The sequence below is a fragment of the Lithobates pipiens genome, unplaced genomic scaffold (assembly GCF_037356315.1).
Source record: "Lithobates pipiens isolate NorthernLeopardFrog02 unplaced genomic scaffold, aLitPip1_a1.2 Scaffold_18, whole genome shotgun sequence".
Lineage (NCBI taxonomy): Eukaryota > Metazoa > Chordata > Amphibia > Anura > Ranidae > Lithobates > Lithobates pipiens.
Window position 1 is genome coordinate 363,708,801 of NW_027507758.1, and position 22,416 is coordinate 363,731,216.

Below are 22,416 nucleotides of genomic sequence, written 5' to 3' on the forward strand. Positions count from 1 at the left end.
AGGGGCGGCCCAAGCTAATGCCTCGCCGGACAGGAGGGATATGATATATACGACTTTTGCCCGATCGGACAGGAAGTTTTGGGGCTGAAGTTAAAAATGAATAGTGCACTGGCTAAGGAACCCCCTGCAAGCCTTGGAGTCCCCAGAGAAATGGACCAGAGCTGGTAGTTGTAATGAATGTGTGGCTGTGACTGATGCGATAGGTGCAGCGGCAGATAGTGGTTGAGGTTGTTGAACCGGGGGTCCTAATGAGGCCTGAACCTGTTCAACACGGGATGCCAAATCCTGAAGGAATCGCATCACCTGGGTCTGATGCGATTCTTGGGTCTCAAGTCGCTGAACTAAGCTCTGCAATGGATCATCTGCAGGAAGCGGCACGTCAGCCGGGTCCATGGCTGATCAAACTGTCAGGTCACCTTGAGGCGAGGTGACAGGTGCACACCGTAGGGATCAGGAGTGCACCGCAAGGTTGTGGACCCTACGGCTGACTGCTGCAGACGGGAGACAGATCCCACTGGGGTTAGAGCGTAAGATTCCCTGGGGGGTGGAGTGTAAGAGCCAGCAGGTGTTCACCAGTGCATCCAGTGGTGAGGATGGACTTGGCTGCAACTGGCTCCAGGTCGCGACCCCCAGGGTCCCCCAGCTCACACCCACAGTAGACAACAGGAGGATAGGGATGGTGAGGGACAAAGCCAAGGTCTGGGCCACAAGCAGACAAGATAGTCAAGACAGGCCAAAGTCAGTAATGGAAAACAGAAGCAGAGCACACGGCAGGAAACAGGAAGCTAACACACAAAGGAATGGTTGATCAGCACTGATGGCCTGCAGTGCACAGGTTAATATAGGGCTCCCTGATAGGGACTGGGGTGGAGCCATGCTTAGAGGAGAGGTTATAAAAACCACCAGGTGGAAGTGGCTGACCTCTTAGTCTGAAGACATGGGGGAAGGTAAGAAAACACAGGAAGATCACTGCATAACCATGACAGACACTGGTCCAAGGCTGCAATGACAAGGTTGCAGATGGACACTGATACGGCTAACTCAAGCTATCTCTCTGTCCACGCCAACAACACTACACACGGACACTCTGTAAGCAGCCTTATATAGCGTGGGGCGTGGAGTTAATCCCCCTGAGCCACGATTATGGCTCTCTCAGCAAAGTCTGCTGTGACCTGACCTGCATGCTTTGGCCAATCATCATCATACAGCAATGCAATGCGAACAAGCAGTGTATTATGGGGCATTCCACGGTGCTTGAATTTTCTTTCATATGCCACATAATGCTCACTGTTCAGTGAACGGGCGAACACGCAATGTTCAAGACTAACTTATGTTCGACCCGAACATCAAGCACATCCCTAACCATGAGGACAAACACTGCAGTTTTGGTTACTGAAGCCCGATTCCCTCCTGAAGACCGATGAGAAGAATAAATTCAATACATTCGCCATCTCCCCATCCCTTGTAACCAGATGTCCTTCCTCATTCTTTATGGATCCAATATGGTCTGTCCCCCCTTTTTTAATGTTTATATACTTAAACAATTTATTGTTTTTTTTTTTTTGCTTTGCTCTGCTATGTGTCTTTCATGATCTTAGCTGCCCTAATTCCACCCTTACATACATATCTTGTTGCATTCTTTGTAATTGATGATGATCCCTTAGCCTTGTATTTTTTGGAGGCCTTCTCCCTTACTTGTATATGTATTTTTATATTGAAGTTAAGCCATCCAGGACTTTTGTTCGCTCTTTTTAAAATGTACAGTTGCAAAAAAAAGTATGTGAACCCTTTTGGAACGATATGTATTTCTGCACAAATTGGTCATAAAATGTGATCTGACCTTCATCTAAGTCACAACAATAGACAATCACAGTCTGCTTAAACTAATAACACACAAATAATTAAATTTTACCATGTTTTTATTGAATACACCATGTAAACATTCACAGTGTAGGAGGAAAAAGTATGTGAACCCCCAGACTAATGTGATCTCCAAGAGCTAATTAGAGTGAGGTGTCAGCCAACTGAAGTCCAATCAGTGAGATGAGATTGGAGGTGTTGGTTACAGCTACCCTGCCCTATAAAAAAACACACACCAGTTCTGGGTTTGCTTTTCAAAAGAAGCATTTCCTGATGTGAATGGTGCCTCGCACAAAAGAGCTCTCAGAAGACCTACGATTAAGAATTGTTGACTTGCATAAAGCTGGAAAGGGTTATAAGAGTATCTCCAAAAGCCTTTCTGTTCATCAGTACACAGTAAGACAAATTGTCTATAAATAGAGAAAGTTCAGCACTGCTGCTACTCTCCCTAGGAGTGGGCTCAATGAGGTGAAGAAGAATCCTAGAGTGTCAGTTAAAAACTTACAAAAGTCTCTGGCATATGCTAACATCTCTGTTAGCGAATCTATGATATGTAAAACACTAAACAAGAATGGATTTCATGGGAGGATACCACAGAGGAAGCCACTGCTGTCCAAAAAAAAAACATTGCTGCATGTTTACAGTTTGCACAAGAGCACCTGGATGTTCCACAGCAGTACTGGCAAAATATTCTGTGGATAGATGAAACCAAAGTTGAGTTGTTTGGAAGAAACACACAACATTATGTGTGGAGAAAAAGAGGCACAGCACACCAACATCAAAACCTCATCCCAACTGGGAAGTATGGTGGTGGGGGCATCATGGTTTGGGGCTGCTTTGCTGCATCAGGGCCTGGACGGATTGCTATCATCGAAGGAAAAATTAACTCCCAAGTTTATCAAGACATTTTGCAGGAGAAATTAAGGCCATCACCCCACCAGCTGAAACTCAACAGAAGATGGGTGTTGCAACAGGACAACGACCCAAAGTATAGAAGTAAATCAACAACAGAATGGCTTAAACAACAGAAAATATGCCTTCTGGAGTGGCCCATTCAGAGTCCTGACCTCAACCCGATTGAGATGCTGTGGCATGACCTCAAGAAAGTGAGGCCGCGTACACACGCGGGGACTGTTCGCTCAACTTTGTCCGTCAAACAGTTTCAGCGAACAGTCCGCTCAAAATTAGCATGGACGGACTTGCCCACACACGACGAACGAACAGTTTGCTGAAACCGTGCGCGATGACGTGAATGGCACGTACGACGGGACGGAAAATACGACGTCCTATACACTGCATTACAACTTTCGGCGTGTAAATCCTTTCTGAGCATGCGCGGAACTTAGTTTGACGAACAAGCCTACACACGAGGGGACTGTTCGCTGAAACCAAGTTTCAGCGGACAGTTTTTCGGAATTTCCGAAAAACTTTGTTCAGCAGACTGTTCGCTGAAACTGTCCGCTGAAAGCCCACACACGGGCGGACTGTCCGCCGAAACACTGTTCAGCGGACAAAGTTGGGCGAACAGTCCCCGCGTGTGTACGCGGCCTGATTCACACCAGACATCCCAAGAATATTGCTGAATTGAAATAGTTCTGTAAAGAGGAATGGTCAAGAATTACTCTTGACCGTTGTGCACCTCTGATCTGCAACTACAGGAAATGTTTGGTTGAAGTTATTGCTGCCAAAGGAGGTTCAGCCAGTTATTAACCACTTGACCACTGGGCACTTAAACACCCTTAATAACCAGACCAATTTTCAGCTTTCGGTGCTCTCACATTTTGAATGACAATTACTCAGTCATGCAACACTGGACCTATATGAAATTTTTGTCCTTTTTTTCACACAAATGGAGCTTTCTTTTGGTGGTATTTAATCACCGCTGGGTTTTTTATTTTTTGTGCTATAAAAGAAAAAATACAGAAAATTCTGTACAAAAATGAATTTTTCTTCATTTCTGTTATAAAATTTAGCAGATTAGTAATTTTTTCTTCATAAATTTTGGCCAAAATTTATACCACTACATATCTTTGGTAAAAATAAGTACAAATTGGTGGATATTATTTGGTCTTTGTGAAAGTTATAGAGTCCACAAGCTATGGTGCCAATATCTGAAAATTGATCACACCTGAAGTACTGATGGCCTATTTCAATTCTTGAGACCCCAACATGCCAGAAAAGTACAAATACCCCCCAAATGACCCCTTTTTGGAAAGAAGACATTCCAAGGTATTTAGTAAGAGGCATGATGAGTTTTTTGAAGTTGTCATTTTTTCCCACAATTCTTTGCAAAATCAAGATTTTTTTTACTTTTTTTTTTTTTTTTTTCACAAAATTGTCATATTATCAGTTTTTTCTCACACAGCATATGCATACCACAAATTACACCCCAAAACACATTCTGTTTTACTCCCGTGTACGGCGATACCACATGTGTGAGACTTTTACACAGTGCGGCCACATACAGAGGCCCAACATGCAGGGAGCGCCATCAGGCGTTCTGGAGCACCCAGGACAATTCTGACATTTCTCTCCTACATGTAAAAATCATCATTTATTTGCTAGAAAATTACATCGAATCCCAAAACATTATATATGTTTTTTTAGCAAACACCCTGGAGAATACAATGGTGGTCGTTGCAACTTTTTATCTCGCACGGTATTTGCGCAGCAATTTTTCGAATGCTTTTTTTTGGAAAAAAAACTGTTTTGTGGTTAAAAAAAAAAACACAGTAAAGTTAGCCAAATTTTTGCATAATGTGAAAGATGAAGTTACACCGAGTAAATCGATACCTAACATGTCACTCTTCAAAATTGCACAGGCTCGTGGAATGGCGCCAAACGTCGCTACTTAAAAATCCCCATAGGCGACGATTTAATTTTTTTTTTACTGATTATATGTTTTGAGTTACAGAGGAGGTCTAGGGCTAGAATTATTGCTCTCGCTCCAACGTACGCAGCGATACCTCACATGTGTGGTTTGAACACCGTTTTCATATGTGGGCGGGACTTACGTATGCGTTCGCTTCTGCATGCGAGCACATGGGGACAGGGGCGCTTTAAAAAAAAAAAAAAAAATGTTATTGTTCATTTTACTTTATTTATTTTAGTTTGACATTTTTTTCCCCAAAAATAAATTTTTTGATCACTTTTATTCCTATTACAAGGAATGTAAACATCCCTTGTAATAGGAATATGGCATGACAGGTCCTCTTTACAGTGAGATGTGGGGTCAATAAGACCCCGCATCTCACCTCTAAGCTGGGAAGCCTGAAAAAAAAAAAAAAAGATTCTGGATTTGATAGTATTGGCGAGTCGGTAGAAGCACCGGAGGGCGGCGGGAGGGGGGGGGGGTGTCTATGGCTGGGTATTGCAGGGTATCACCGACTATGGCTGGGTATGGCTGGGTATCTCAGAGTATGGCGTTGCAGAGTATTGTGTTGCAGAGCATTGCAGGATATTGGAGGGTGTTGCAGAGCATTGCAGAGTGTTGCACGGTATTGGCGGGTGTTGCAGAGCATTGCAGAGTGTTGCAGGGTATTGGTGGGTGTTGCAGAGCATTGCAGAGTGTTGCAGAGCATTGCAGAGTGTTGCAGGGTATTGGCGGGTGTTGCAGAGCGTTGCAGGGTATTGCAGAGTATTGCAGGGTAATGCAGAGTATTGCAGGGTATTGCAGGGTATTGCAGAGTATTGCAGGGTATTGCAGAGTATTGCAGGGTATTGCAGGGTATTGCAGAGTAATGCAGGGTAATGCAGAGTAATGCAGAGTAATGCAGAGTAATGGCAGGGTATTGCAGAGTATTGCAGTGTAATGCAGACTATTGCAGAGTATTGCAGAGTATTGCAGGGTATTGCAGAGTAATGCAGAGTAATGCAGAGTAATGCAGAGTAATGCAGGGTAATGCAGAGTAATGCAGGGTATTGCAGGGTATTGCAGAGTAATGCAGAGTAATGGCAGGGTATTGCAGAGTATTTGCAGGGAATTGAGGGGTTAATTTTCGGTGAGCAGCTGCAGATGCAGCCCACATCGCTGCTGACACCGATCTCCTCCCCCTCCGCTGTTCCGATCGGTACAGAGAGGGGGAGGGAGGAACATTTGACGGAGCGATCACGTGGTAAACGGCCGCGACGAGCGTCCGTTTACCGTGATCCACAGGACCCGGCGGTCACGGATGCTCTCGAGTGCGCACCCCAGGGGGCGCGCGAGAGGGGAATTCTGGGAGGACGTCATATGACGGCCTCCCACAGTTAAGAAACCGCCCTAAAGCCGTCATTCGGCTATAGGGCGGTTATTAAGTGGTTAAATCCAAGGGTTCACATACTTTTTCCACAGCACTTTGAATGTTTACATGGTGTGTTCAATAAAAACATGGTAACATTTAATTCTTTGTGTTATTAGTTTAAGCAGACTGTGATTGTCTATTGTTGTAACTTAGATGATGATCAGATCACATTTTATGACCAGTTTGTGCAGAAATCCATATCATTCCAAAAGGGTTCACATACTTTTTGTTGCAACTGTATTTTCAAATTCAGTGTCTTTGTGTTCCCCTTATGTTTCCTATACTGAAGCCAGTTGACCTGTGATCGCTGTTTCCTAAATTGCCCCGAATTACCACATCCATGATCAGGTCTGTATTGTTGGTAATCAGTAGATCTAGTAATGCCTTGTTTTTAGTTGGTGCTTCTACCATTTGACCCATGAAATTGTCTTGCAAGACATTTAGGAAGTGGCGAGCCTTAGACGAATGCATGGCTCCCTCTGCCCAGTCTATGTTTGGATAATTTAAATCCCCCATTATGATAACATTTCCCACCCTTACTGCTAATCCAACTTGTGATAGGAGGTCCATCTCCCCCTCTTCCCTCAGGTTAGGGGGCCTATAGCATACTCCCAGTATTATTTTCCCTTTGGAGCTCTACCCATAAGGATTCCACCTTCTCCCTAGCTCCCTTATTGATGTCATCCCCCACATTCACGTGTACATTATTCTTGATATATAGGCATACCCCTCCCCCTTTTTACCCTCTCTATCCCTGCGATAAAGGTAATACCCTTGAATGGTTGCCAGCCAGTCATGAGAGCTGTTTGAACCGGTCTCTGAAATTGCCACAAAATCAAAATCCTCCTCGTTCAACAGTATCTCTAGTTCACACATCTTGTCCGCCAGGCTCCTGGCATTGGTGAACATGTCACGTAGTTTAGATGGGTCGCATACTGTCCTCTTATAGGGGGTTCCGAGATTGCAAATAGGACTTGTTACTATACTTACCTCAGGTTTATATGCTTTAGTCAACCTACCACTAATGCCCCAATACTACCCTTTGGAATATGTTCATTGTTGACTATCGCTACCTCTGCAACCTCCCCCCGTCGCCTAGTGTAAAAACCCTCTAACTTTTGGCAATCTTCACTCCCAGCACATCTGCACCCTCCTCATTTAGGTGCAGTCCATCCCTTCTATATTACTGGTGGCCCAGTTCTCCAAGAACCCAAACCCCTCCTTACTACACCAGCTCCTCAGCCACTTGTTTACTTCCCTAATCTCCCTCTGTCTTTCTAATGAGGCTCGAGGTACCGGTAGTATTCCTGAGAATACTACCTTGGAGGTCCCTTTCCTCAATTTAGCTGCCAAGTCCCTAAAATCGTTTTTTAGGGCACTCCATCTGCCTCTGACTTTGTCATTGGTGCCAACATGCACCATGACAACCGGGTCTTCCCCAGCCCCTCCCGCCAGATCCGTAATGTGCCAAACCCGAGCACCCGGTAGGCAGCATACAGTTTGGCACTTCAGGTCTTTGTCACAGATTGCCCTCTCTGTCCTTCTAAGCCCTTATACACACGGTCAGGGAGATTCCAACGGTATGTTTCCTATTGGAGCGTTTTGTTGGATATTCCGACTGTGTGTGGTCTGCATCGGACTGTTTCCGTCTGAATATCGGACGGACCAACTTTTCCAACTTGCCGGTAAAATTTTCCGACAAAATGCTCCGATCGGACATGTTCCGATCATGTGTAGCCTACTCCGATGGACAAAGTGCCACGCATGCTCAGATCAAATTCCTAGACTAAAGATATTGGCTACTAGCCTGAACGTAGTCCCGTCGTAAGGAAATAACGTCATCACGTTATGTACAATTGGATTTTCCGAAAACTTAGTCCGACCGTGTATATGCAACATCACTTCCAGATCTCTTCCGGAATTAATCCTTCGGAATTACTCCGACGGATTTGGTTGTCGGAATCTCAGACCGTGTGTACAAGGGCTTAGAATTGAGTCCCCTACCACTAGAATCTGTCTATCCTTTCCCTTCCCCCCCCCCCACTCTTACTCAGTCCCTCAGCTCCAGCAGTGCTGGTCCCTGACCGGTTTCACCAATGTCACTCAATGGAGTATACTTATTGTGATGCTCCAGCCCAGGATCGGCCTCTTTGGCACTTCCCCCTCTATCCTTTCTGACTGTCATCCATCTACTCAATTCTTGTGCCTGCACTTCTTTGTCTCCACCCACCTCTGTGCTGCCCCCTGCTGACACCTGCAGGGTACGTTCCCCTCTCCCCTTTAGTATGGAGGGTCTTCTCAGTGGTGAAAGTTGCTTCGCTAGATTCAGAACCTGAGCTTCCAGGGAAACAATGTGCTTACATTTTGCACAGCAGTATTCGTCATCGATCAGATGATTAAGGAACGCATACATGCCGCAAGATGTACACTGAGTTGCATTTCCACATCCGCCGGGCATTGTACTTACTAATTTAATGAGGATTGTGGATTATACCCTGTCCAAATTACCTAACAACTAGCTTCCTGACACTAATGCCTTGTACACACGGTCGGAAATTCAGACGAAAAAGGTCCGATCGGATTATATTGTCGGAAAATCCGTTCATGTGTGGGCTCTATCGGACTTTTTCCGTCGGAAATTCAGATGGAAAAAATTTGATAACAGGATCTCAAATTTTCCGACAAAAAAATCCAATCGCAGTCCGTCGTAATTAACTAACGTCATCACGTTCCGAACGATCGGATTTTCCAACAACTTTGTCTAACCGTGTGTATGCAGCACCAGTTTAGGACAAAATCCATCGGAAAAAATCAGACGGATTTTGTGGTCGGAATGTCAGACTGTGTGTACAAGGCATAATACTCAACAATACAATACACAGGTATTCTCCGTCTACGTGTACTAGCAGACCACGTGCACTCGCAGCACTCGTGTACTTACAATACACACACTGCACAGGTACTCACAATACTCAACAAAAACAGTTACTCCACAATACACATCATCCCCTCTAGACACAGTCAGTCTTTCTTTTTATTTTATTTTATGTTAACTGGTTATGACTGCTCTGCTCAATCTCCCATGCAATCTGACACTTGCAGGGCTTGTCGGTGTCTACTGTCACCCCTACGGTTAATAATATTACTAACAGGACATTTCGGTTGCTGCAGTGCTTACAGGTTTGATGACTGCTGTTATAACCTCCTGTTTTGAACTGGTTTTTAACTCATAGTCCAGTTCCACTTGGTCTAAGTTCCAGCAAGCAAAAAGGTGGCAAGCTCAAAGATGAGCAGGGTCAAAATGAGTTCTACAGAACTTTATATAGGCCTCAATCACCTGTGACCAATTAACCACTCCCTTTAATTAGTAGGCTGAAGGAAGGAAAGAAAAAAAATCCCTTTTCAAGTGCATTACAAATATCTCATGCTTGAGAGTGAACACTGCTACTGGTAATCTAATGCCACGTACACACGACCGGACTTTCCGACAGAGTAGGTCTGAAGGGATTAGTCCGTCAGACAATCCGATCGTGTGTGGGCTAGTCCGATAGTTTTTTGGGAAATCTATCCGACGGACTAAAATCGGGAAAACCGTTCGTCTGTGTGCTGGTCCGACGGACCAAATACGACACAAGGGAATCTATTGGCTACTGGCTATTGAACTTCCTTGTTTAGTCCCAGTTATATCATTACATTCAAAATGAACGGACTTATGAATGGCCTTAGTCCGTTCATGAGTGGCTAAGTCCGGTCGTTCAGAAAGTCATTCGGAACTCTGCCGAAAGTCAGTTGGGAAGAAAGTCGGACCTAGTCTGCCAGAAGGTCTGGTCGTGTGTACGCGGCATAAGGGGCCCAACTGAATGTGAAAAATTAAAACTTGTGAACAGGCAGGCTTTTTATTGCAGAATAAACATGCAACGTCTCTTCTGCAATAACGTACACTTACCAGCCTATTTGCAATTCTCTGTTTAATGTTCACTAAGCTGTAGACATGTGATTCCTTTTTGGTCCAAATGCATTTTCGTCCGAATTTTAGGTATTTTAGTTTTCGTTTTGACAAACGATAACGAAAGCGCAGAATCCGATAAATGAAAGATCCGACATAAATAAATGCTTTATTTACGTTTTTGTTGTTACAACAGTTCGATATAGAATAGGAGATTCAACGTGACTCTGACAATAACAATCTGTGTCTGTTGAACCTGTGGTCGAATGTGCCTAACCTTACCTCTATTAGTCCAAGATTATATAGAGAAAAGATTTGACAAAGAGAATATATTCGACATAGAGAGAAAAGATTCGACAGAGAGAAAAGATTCTGGAATTGGGTAGGGGAAGTAAAATAAAAATAATAATGATGACGAATGTTATTGGCTGATTGTAACCAAAGAGGAGGAGCAGTAAAATAGGTAGAACTAAGTACACATGTACAGCCAACTTACTTTCACCGTACGATTGTACTGTACGATGAGTTAAAAACAGGAAGATATTCTGTACTGCATCTATTTTGCAATAGCAACCCTTTAGAACATACAGTTATACACAGGTCTCTAAGAAAGCATGTTTCTCTGTAGTTGTGCACCTGTGTCTTCTCTTTCACCATATAAAGCAATGATTACTTGACTAAGCTATACCACAGAATAACTTATACGAGACAGTGACAAATTCCCGTCTTTTCAAAGTGTTAGCGGTGACATCAGCTTGATAAAGATAAATCTGTTACATCGTCTTATAAAATTGACTTGGCATTTTGACAGTATTCAGAGTGGAACAGTCACTGCTGGGGATGAGAAAGTGACAAGAGAATGACATTGCATGCAAATAACATTCAAATGAGGAGATGGGAATTTGCTGCTATTTAACTACTGGTTGCTAACAAGATCTGCTCAAGGGCCACATTTTTGGCAGCTCTACCATCATTCAGGGTTCAAGACTCCTAAATGTAAAGATTTACGGGGTGAAATCAGATTGGACATTTGTTAAGTAATCAAGCTTAAATTATTATGAATGGTACTAGTGGCTAAAACCATGTTGAACTCCATTACACCCAGATAACTTAGCAATTGGTAGAAATGTTTAAAGGGTAAGTTCACATTTCTGAACATGTTACACTTGTATTTAGCGTGTACCATGCTCAGGAACCTTCCCCCACACTGCCGGTCCCCCATTCTCATTTTGACAGCAGACAGGGGTTCTTCTTTCTGCACCCACTGTTACACTTTTAAAATGGTGCGGCCATGTAGGGCTCTGTCCAGACAACCATGTCATTCCATTCATAGAGTTCATTGTGGCAGGTGGCTTGTAGTTGTTATTGAACTGTGAGGGTGCTCTCATAGCTCATTGATTCTTCCTGCTCTCCAGTAACTGCCTACCTGTTCAGGATGTATGGGCAGACAGTTTTACAGAGAGTCTTTAGGTACCTGGCATTGCACCCATGATCTGCCACTCAATGCAATGTGCATTTATAATCTTTTTTTTTAAGTGGACTAAACCTTTAAATTAGCACAGAAAAAACTATTTTATATAATGCTAAGCTCTTCCAGAGTTGATGCAGAGGGATCTGGCCATATGTGAATAAATAAAAATGGTTTCAATGAAATCAACATTGGTCACAAATTTAAAAAGTTTCAATTGTCCAAATGTAAAATCATATATTCACTTCCACATTATGTTTCAAGTATTTCTATCCTACTCCTATTACTCTGAACAATCTTGAAGTTTGTAAACGTACTTTACTTCCTGGAATTCTGTGAAATGTATTCACTATGACCTGTTGATAGGCACTGCTTGCCAGCAGCAAGGTACCACGGGGTAAGTAGTCGATAAAAATTGAGAAAAGAAACAGCAGAGGAAAAGTTGCAAAATATGCAGGGAATTTGTGAAAAGAGATGACCAGCAGACAGGCAGAACTCACAACATGAGAGGAGAATCCTCAAGTAGGCTTATATTGTATTTTCAAAAATTACTACTGCTGGGGCATGGCGACCACTCATCCAAGTTGACCACATGATCCGATAGCTGTGTCAGACCTCTGAGTATTGCCACATAGAGAGACTTTGGCTGCTTATCAGGAGCTCTGCTGTGCCTCTCTAACTTCTTATCACATCCTCAGCATCAGAGAGATCCCTGCCACTGCTGAAACTGTCAGGCTGTTTCCCTACAATGTCCAGGGGACTAAAATGGTGTCCGGAGCTGTTTCTCGGCGACTGCTGTTGCACCTCTAGAGGATGCCTCCCTGCCAATTCCTGGAACTACAGCTAGTCAAACAGGGTCTGCTTCCCCTTCTTCCAACACCAGGAACACAGCATAATCATGGCCAAGGAGAAATTGCTAGCAAGATTGCCATGGGGAAGCCACTCATGTGAGGTTTGTGTGCCAGCCAGCCATTCACCCTCCGTCTCCCAGCAAGTTAATTCTATTGCCCTGCGTTCCACCGCTGATCAAACTGTCTCAGACTTTATGCTGAAAGACATGCTGTTTCCCTACATTCTTCCTTACAAGCTATCATGCTGTCCTGTTTTAATAAGTATGCTGCAGAGGACCAGGAACTAAGCAAAAGGGTAAGCCATGTGGAGGATAGTATTGCCACATATACTACATCATTTAATGCAATGGTTGATGCTTATGAAACACACACAATGAGGAAATCACCTGGCTCGCGGCCAAAGTCGTTGATCTTGAAGACAGGTCTAGGCAAAATGATTGTAAAATTCAGGTTATCCCGGAGTCAGTAAAAAAAAACCTTTTCAATTACATCACTTTGTGTGTGACTTTTCCAAGCAGTAATTCCCTCACTCACCTGTGCAGAGAGTCCCTAAACTCTCCTTCCTGCCTCAAGATATTCCAAGGTATGTTCTGCTGAGGGTACAGGTTCTATCAGGTTAAAGAGAAATAGCTAGCTGCCTTCTGCTGGTGAGACCAGCTTCTCACTAGCTGAGACCAGCTTCCAGAATAGTACTCTACAAGTACTATCGATCTATGGACTTATACCCTAGAAAATTGATGCAATGATGGCTCTTCTTGCACTGTCAACATCCTTGATGACAATCTATGCCTTCTACAAAGCTGGGATTATATACTGGAGGGCCCTCCTCCACATAAGCCTTCTCATCCACCTCAAAATCTCTTCCAGGAGTGGTGGACTGTCTCACACAAGGTCCCTTACAATAATCAACTCCTCAGGCCGCGTACACACGCGGGGACTGTTCACCCAACTTTGTCCGCTGAACAGTGTTTCGGCGGACAGTCCGCCGTGTGTGGGCTTTCAGCGGACAGTTTCAGCGAACAGTCTGCTGAACAAAGTTTTTCGGAAATTCCGAAAAACTGTCCGCTGAAACTTGGTTTCAGCGAACAGTCCCCTCGTGTGTAGGCTTGTTCGTCAAACTAAGTTCCGCGCATGCTCAGAAAGGATTTACACGCCGAAAGTTGTAATGCAGTGTATAGGACGTCGTATTTTCCGTCCCGTCGTACGTGCCGTTCACGTCATCGCGCACGGTTTCAGCAAACTGTTCGTTCGTCGTGTGTGGGCAAGTCCGTCCATGCTAATTTTGAGCGGACTGTTCGCTGAAACTGTTTGACGGACAAAGTTGAGCGAACAGTCCCCGCGTGTGTACGCAGCCTCACACTTGGCACGTCTCCACAGTCTTGAGTTTTAAATGCATCTTGTTTCCAACTCTCAAGGCTAAAGCAAGTCTACTGATATTTATGTCTTTGTTCTGCTGGTATGGTACTTAAAATCATATCCATTAATGCGTGAGGCTTTAACCACCCGGCCAGATGTTTTTCCATGTGGCAAGATGCTCACAAATTGCAAGTGGGTATTCTCACTGTCCAAGGAACACACTTACAAGCCACAGCTATTCCACACTAAAAAAATATGAGGAAAGATTGGGACTTTGTTCGAAGCATGCAACCAGGGAAATAACGCAAACATGTGTCTGGCAAGTACATAAGTTTGAACCATAAACATTGCATGAAGGCATAAAGCATAACAATTTACAATCAATAAAATGTATTACATACAAATTATATAGTAACATAATAATAAAGTAAAAAAATATCCTGGGGCAAAACTAGTCACCTCTATCACCCCTACCTGTCCTTTATTCAAGTATAGATTTTTATCATGTCTTGGTCAAAGCATTAATAAAATTCCCCTCATTTATTAGCTACTTCATTGTATATTTTTTCTTATAGTTTACACTATATTATACACTTTTTTTTATAGATGGCTACGGTGTTATGTATCACATTAACTTTGAATATTCATGGGGGTTTACTCCCGGGACTGCTGTTTCCTACTGGTTTTCCACCTTTATGTGTCAGGGTTTATCCACTTCAGCTCATCTTGGCCAACTTTCAGCCCTCCACACTTGTGCCCAGACTCATTAGCATATCTGTAAGTAATACTGGGTTATTATTCCCCTCCTCTCCCTATAGACAGATCTATTTAATAACATAATGTCTACCTTTATCAATTGATTATGTTTTGTAGACACCTACCCCACATCTGCTACTGAAGAGTGGCCGAAGCCACGAAACGCGTCAAGCTATTAAATCCCCCTATGTTTATAGCGCAAGATCCTTATCATTTTGTCCTTCATGCCAATCTGGATTATACCAATCAATTTAGGCTATGTTCATTATTCTGTGGAGACACACAACAATGAGTTTGATTTTTATAATGTCTACAATATGAACTATTATGTTACTATATAATTTGTATGCAATACATTTTATTGATTGTAAATTGTTGTTGTGCTTAATGCCTTCATGCAATGTTTATGGACCTTCTAACTTATTATTTACTTGCCAGACACATTTTTGCTGTGTTATCTCCCTGGTTGCATGCTTCACACAAAGTCCCAATCTTTCCTCATATTCATTAATTAGGGATGGAAGCACTTGGCCTTCCGCTAAGAAAAGAGGAGTTATTCTTGCCATTAGGAACTCTGTTACCTTATCTCTATGCTCCTCTATACTTGATATAGATGGATTTACATACTTATAGTGTGTGATATAAATGATAATCCCTATACAATTGTCTGTGTATACACTCCAAACTCCCATCAAATGATTGGCAATGTTAAATTAGATATGGCAACTTGTTTATGTGTGGTGATTTTAAATGCTTCTGGAGCAGCCGCCGCAGTTATACTGTGGCAGGTTGGCTCTTCAGTGTGAGACGTCATAGCTTTGCTTCGGCTCTTTAAGACAATGTTGCAGGCACGCACACGCATCCGCAGAGTGTCCCCAGAGCTGATGTGTGTGCCCGGCAGGCACGATGACCGCCGGGCACCCACAAAAGCTCATGACAGAGCGAGAACTGGAATCTGTGTGTGTAAACACACAGATCCTGGTTGTGTCAGGTAAGAGGAGACAGATTGTGTGTTCCTACTTATTAGGAACAATGATCTGGCTTCTCCTCTAGTAAGCCACACCCCCCCTACAGTTAACACACCTAGGGAACACATTTAACCCCTTGTTTGCCCCCTAGTGTTAACCCCTCCCCTGCCAGTGACATTTATACAGTAATCAGTATTTATAGCACTGATCCCTGTATAAAGGTCAATGGTCCCAAAAAAGTGTCAAAAGTGTCCGACTTGTCTGCCACAATGTCTCAGTCCTGATAAAAATTGCAGATCACCATTACTACAAAAAAATAATAATAATAATAAAGAATCCATAAATCTAGCCCCTATTTTGTAGACACTATAACTTTTGTGCAAACCAATTAATATACTCTTATTTCGATTTTTTTTTTTACCAAATAATGGAGAAGAATATATATATTATATATTATTATATAAACTGATGAAGAAATTTTTTTTTATATATAATTTTTTGGGGGATATATATTATAGCAAAAAGTACAAAATTGTGTTTTTTTCAAAATTGTCGCTCTTTTTTTTGTTTATAGCACAAAAAATAAAAACCTCAGAGGTGATCTATTACCACCAAAAGAAAGCTCTATTTGTGGGAAAAAAAGGATGTCAATTTTGTTTGGGTACAATGTTGCATGACCGCACAATTGTCACCACCTCGCAATTGTCACCACCAGACGTATACTAAATGTCAAACACCTTTTCTGCTTTTTTTCTATTGATGCAGAGATGTTATTCCCAAGTTTCATACAAGTTAGGCTTTCAGGTGGTGAAGCTTTTAGGAATTTTAACATTATACTCCAACCCCCCTGCCCAGGTGTACACCTCAAGCCTGCTTTCTAAGCCCTTTAGAAATCTAACAGTATGCATCAAGGATGTCCTCTACCCTCGTCTGTATTTCAATAATAGAGCCCCTGGCAGAAACTAACCGCTCTCATCCGCAATATCAGGTTTCAAATTCCACACTAGACCTCATATTCTTAATCTCTTTGCTAATGATGTAATTCTGCTCTTAACTAATCTCTTGGTATCACTTCCCCATGATCATCAGATTCTCATTGAGTTCAGCTCTATGTCCTATTATAAGGTTAACTTTACTAAATCTCTAATCCTAAACTTAGGTGCTCCCCAATCAGCGATCCCTGATGCAGTAGCTGCAATACTTTTGAGTAACAAAGAGCATACCATATTTGGGTATTGTATTAACCCCCTCCATAAGTAACATACTAGAAGCTAGCTTTAAGCCCTTTTATCGCCAAACTAAACTCAGAACTCCACAACCTTGCCAAATTTAAATTCCCCTGGGTCGTCGGGATGGCAGCGTTCAAAATACTACTCCTCCTGTAAATCCTCTACTTTTTCCATAGCTTGCCCACCCCCTCAAACATTCATACCCTGCATCATTAATCACCCTCTTTAAAGTGGTTGTAAACCCATGGGGGAAAAAAAAGCAACCTGCAAGGCAAAGGCATAATGAGCTAGTAGGCATAGCTACTAGCTCATTATGAATAACTTATCTGAGAACGAAGCCCCCAAAGCGGTCCTCCGTCTTCATGTCTGCCGCTGCCATGGATCCCGGAGTGACTTCCGGGTCTCGCTGCTCTGGCGCTGTGATTCGCCAGAGCAGCGATGACATCACTCCCGCGCATGCACACGGGAGCTGACACTCGCGGCATATCGCCGTGATCTGAAGCCTGCCCAGTGCGCCTGTGCACCGCTGTCTACGGAGCATGCGCCGTAGACAGCGGTGGCTGTCTTTTTGGCAATATCTCCTAAACCGTATAGGTTTAGGAGATATTACTTGGACCTACAGGTAATCCTTAATCTAGGCTTTCCTGTAGGTCAAAGTGGTTTGTAAGGGTTTACAACCACTTTAAAAGTGTTATCTGACAACGAAAGAGAGCTAGATGCTCATATGCCCAATTATTCAAACCCAGGACAGATGGGGGCATAGGCATGGTTGATATCCAGGACTACAATACAGCAGTCCACCTAGACCAACTGAGACATTGTTTCCATGACCCTACTCAGTTGCTTTGGGTTGATATTAAAACAGCCTTAACCAAAGCAACTTACTTATGTCTACTAAGCTTACATCCTGTAATAGTGACATCTGGTACCCACATAAAATGTTAGAATTCATCATTCACTTTTTGTCCATCTCTAAATGGCGTTGCTATTGGGTGTAGTGGATATGAGATTTCTTATTGGAAGGGAAGTAATGTAGTAGGGAGGTCTTGGTCAAAAGGCTGGGATCCCAAATACTAGGGATGAGCTTCGAGTTTGAGTCAAACATGAGTTTGACTCGAACATTGCCTGTTTGCCTGTTCAGCGAACAGTGAACAATTTGGGCTGTTCGCGGCAAATTCGAAAAGCCGGAACACCCTGTACAAGTCTATGGGAGAAATCTAAAGTGTAATTTTAAAGGCTAATATGCAAGTTACTGTCCTAAAAAGTGTTTGGGGACCCGGGTCCTGCCCCAGGGGACATGGATCAATGCAAAAAAACGTTTTAAAAACTGCAGTTTTTTCAGGAGCAGTGATTTTAATAATGATTAAGGTGAAACAATAAAAGTGTAATATTCCTTTAAATTTCATACCTGGGGGGTGTCTATAGTATGTCTGTGAAGAGGTGCATGTTTCCCGTGCTTAGAACTGTCCCTGCACAAAGTGTAATTTCGCAAGGAAAAAAAGTCTTTTAAAATCACTTTCCATTGTCGGCTCCCGTAATACAGAGAACACTCAATGAGTGTTCTCTGTATTAGCCGACAATTCATTCATTGATAAAAAAAAAAACAGCGTGGGGGTTCCCCTAAATTCAATTACCAGGCCCTTCAGGTCTGGTATGGATATTAAGGGGAACCCCGTGTCAAAAAAAAAAAAAAATTGACGTGGGGTCCCCCTAAATATCCATACCCGACCCTTTACTCCTCAAAGCACCATGTCCCCATGTTGATGTGGACAAGGGCCTCATCCCCACAACCCTAGCTGGTGGTTGTGGGGGTCTGCGGGCGTGGGGCTTATCAGAATCTGGAACCCCCGTTTAACAAGGGGACCCCCAGATCCTGGCCCCCCCCTGTTTGAAATGGTAAGGGGGTACAAAAGTACCCCTACCATTTCACAAAGAAAGTGTAAAAATGGTTAAATAAGAATACAATATAAGAAATATAAGAAACATCAGCGCTGGGATCCCTGCAGTGTCTCCGCAGTGGAGACAGAAGACGGATGCATGTATGGACAGCGCTGGACTGAAAATCACCCGTCGCTGGATCAGATCAGCCATCGCTGGACCCCGGAGAGATGATCATCCATCGCTGGATAGCAAGAGTGGATTAGCACCGCTGGAATCTTTTTTTTATTTTTAATAAAGGAATTTTTCAAAAGTGTGTTTGTCTTATTTAACCATTTTTACACTTTCTTTGTGAAATGGTAGGGGTACTTTTGTACCCCCTTACCATTTCAAACAGGGTGGGGCCGGGATCTGGGGGTCCCCTTGTTAAAGGGGGCTTCCAGATTCTGATAAGCCCTCCGCCCGCAGACCCCCACAACCACCGGCCAGGGTTGTGGGGATGAGGCCCTTGTCCACATCAACATGGGGACATGGTGCTTTGAGGGGTCACAGACCCCCAAAGCATCCTCCCAATGTTGAGGGCATGTGGCCTGGTACAGTTCAGGAGGGGGGGGCACTCTCTCGCCCCCCCTCTTTTCCTACAGCCTGCCAGGTTACGTGCTCGGATAAAGGGTCTGGTATGGATATTTAGGGGGACCCCCACGTAAAAAAAAAATTAAATTTGACACGGGGTTCCCCTTAATATCCATACCAAACCTGAAGGGCCTGGTAATTGAATCTAGGGGAACCCCCACGCTTTTTTTTTTATCAATGATTGAATTGTCGGCTAATACAGAGAACACTCATTGAGTGTTCTCTGTATTACGGGACCCGACAATGGAAAGTGATTTTAAAAGACTTTTTTTCCTTGCGAAATGACCCTTTGTGCAGGGACAGTTCTAAACACAGGAAACATGCGCCCCTTCACAGGCATACTATAGACACCCCCCAGGTACGAAATTTAAAAGAATATTACACTTTTATTGTTTCACTTTAATCATTATTAAAATCACTGCTCCTGAAAAAAATGCAGTTTTTTTTAAAACTTTTTTTTGCATTGATCCATGTCCCCTGGGGCAGGACCCAGGTCCCCAAATACTTTTTAGGACAGTAACTTGCATATTAGCCTTTAAAATTAGCACTTTAGATTGTGAACGTTCGAGTCCCATAGACTTGAATAGGGTTCTAAAGTTCACACAAAGTTAAGGTCTGTTCGCAGGTTCTGGTGCGAACCGAACAGGGGGGTGTTCGGCTCATCCTTTCCAAATACCAAGAACTTTACGATGCTTCAAATACATCATTTCTTATTCACATCCCCTCCCCTCAAAACCTTCATACATCCAAACGCATGCCATTTTCTCACAATCTTGCCTTGCCCCTCCAGGGGTATTTCTTTCTTCTATAATTTACTACAGAATAAGATAACATTTACTAAAACAAACCCCATACGGAAATGGGAAAGGGATCTTAATATATCCTTCTCTGCTTCCCAATGGCATAAAGCACTCCGGTTCACCTACATTACTTCATACTGTGTTTCTAATTGGGAGCTTATTTAAAAACTCAGAAAATACTAACACAATGATATCTGACTCCCCATCGTCTAGCACAATTCATCCCTCTGCTGGTGGGGCTGCAGCCAAACGGGAAACCTATTACATATTTTCTGGTTGTGTAAGAATCTGCACAGCTTCTGGTGGATGATGATACTCCAAAGGCTAATTTCTGCTTTAATTCTGCAAAAATAAAATGCCCAATACAACTTGCAACTTTGGAGGAAATAATGCATTCATTCTACCCCCACTCCTCACCAAAGAAAATTCATGTAAATAGAATTATTATTTTTGTGATTCAATCTCTGTAATTTAAAAAAAACATGCACCAAGAAGGTTTACCTGTAGTGAATATTTGGTGAATGCTAGATTCACTGATTTAAAAATATGATTTTATGTCAAGCACACACTGAAGTTGATTTGTTAAGAGTAGCAATTATTTAGTTAACGACTATAGTGAAGCTATAATAATAATATGTGTGCATTTTGAATAACCAGTTATGTTGGGGAATTTAAAAAAAAGCAGGGATCATGTAATGCAATGCACATGACTAGAAGAATGAAGTGAACATTCAATAAGAAAACATTTATTTTTTTACTATTGTGGTAAATCAGCCCTTGTGTGTAATAGAAATCTAATGAATTAGTCTTATGAAAGCTTTTATAGCAGATATCCAATGTGTGTTTTTATTAATTATTTAGACAACTTAAGAAACAGAAATGCATGGATTTGTTTTTTTGTAAGATGCTGTATATTTTTGTATATCATTTTGTTCTTAGTGCCTATGTCCCATCTGTACAAATGAAATGATTACTGTTCTACATAATGATTTCCTGTAGGGAAGCTGAACAAAATATAAATATTCAGTACAAAAACCCACTTCTGGCTGTTACCTTTGTGTACTTGTGGAATACTAATACATCTTATTAAGTAGATACAGCCTGATTAATCTATAGTGTGCTCAATTATTCAGGGGAAGCCCTGTTCAGTGCTTTGTTCATTTCACACTTCTCTTATCTCCCTCAGGGAAACGACAATTCTGTTTCTCTTCACTGGTTTAACATAGCAAATAAATGATTGCAAATGCTGCAGGTATAGCCGAGTTCTTCATTTCCAGTGTGTACATGATCAGTTACAATTAAAGGTGCTTGGGCATTCATGCTGTTATACAACGCAGCACTAATTTGTTTAAAGGAAATATTTTTCCTTTGAAAAAAAAATTGTCATATTTTCGAACTTGTTAAATTTTGTTTTTATTGTTTTCAGAGGAAATCTGTAATGCATCGGCTTAACTACAAATCACAGTAGTAGTACACCCTCTTTAAGTTGGTGGGTTATAGGAGAAGAAGTGCACTTTTACATTAGAAGTCAGTAAAAGAGAAATGCCTCCTTGCATTGGTGAACAGTGGGAGTAGAAGTGCACAATTACATTGCTAGTCAGTAGAAAAGAAGTGAATCCTAATGCCGCGTACACACAAGCGGAATGTCCGACAGAAAAAGTCTGACGGAAGCTTTTCATCGTAAAAATCCGATTGTGTGTATGCCTCATCTGACTTTTTTTTCACAAATTCTGGCGGACCTAGAAATAGAGCATGTTCTAACTATTTCCGAAGGAACCAATTCCTATCAAGAAAACCGCTCGTCTGTATGCTGTTCCGATGGACAAAAAACAACGCATGCTCTGAAGCAAGTACAAGACGGAAGTGCTCGGTGTGGTAAAACTAGCATTCATATTGGAGCTAACACATTCCATACGCTGCTAATTCTGGGATCTTTTAATGTAACGCATTCTTTTCTTATTTATAATGCTAGAAGAATGAAGTTGTTTTGCTGCTCATATTCACACAGAGTTCTCACAAACTTATTTCTTCATTATTTATCCTGATCTCATGAATAATATTCTATTTTTTAAAAGCCTGATCTACATAATAATGTTTACAATTAATTTTTATAGTCATCTTTTATAATTTTTTTATTTCATAAGGTTTTTTTTTTTTTAAGATTATTTTCTAGTGGTCTCCATATAATTTTTTTTGTGTGTCAAGTTACCACAATAACATTATTATCTTGTATTTTTTATTAACCTCAAGGAGGTTGGTGTCCCTTAATTTGATATTGTCTTTTTGAAATATACATGCCTACTCACAAACAAACTGTCCTATTTGAAGAAAAACGCATAGGAAAGTATTTTCTGAAAATAAAATATCCATTTATTCTGGGTAACAAAA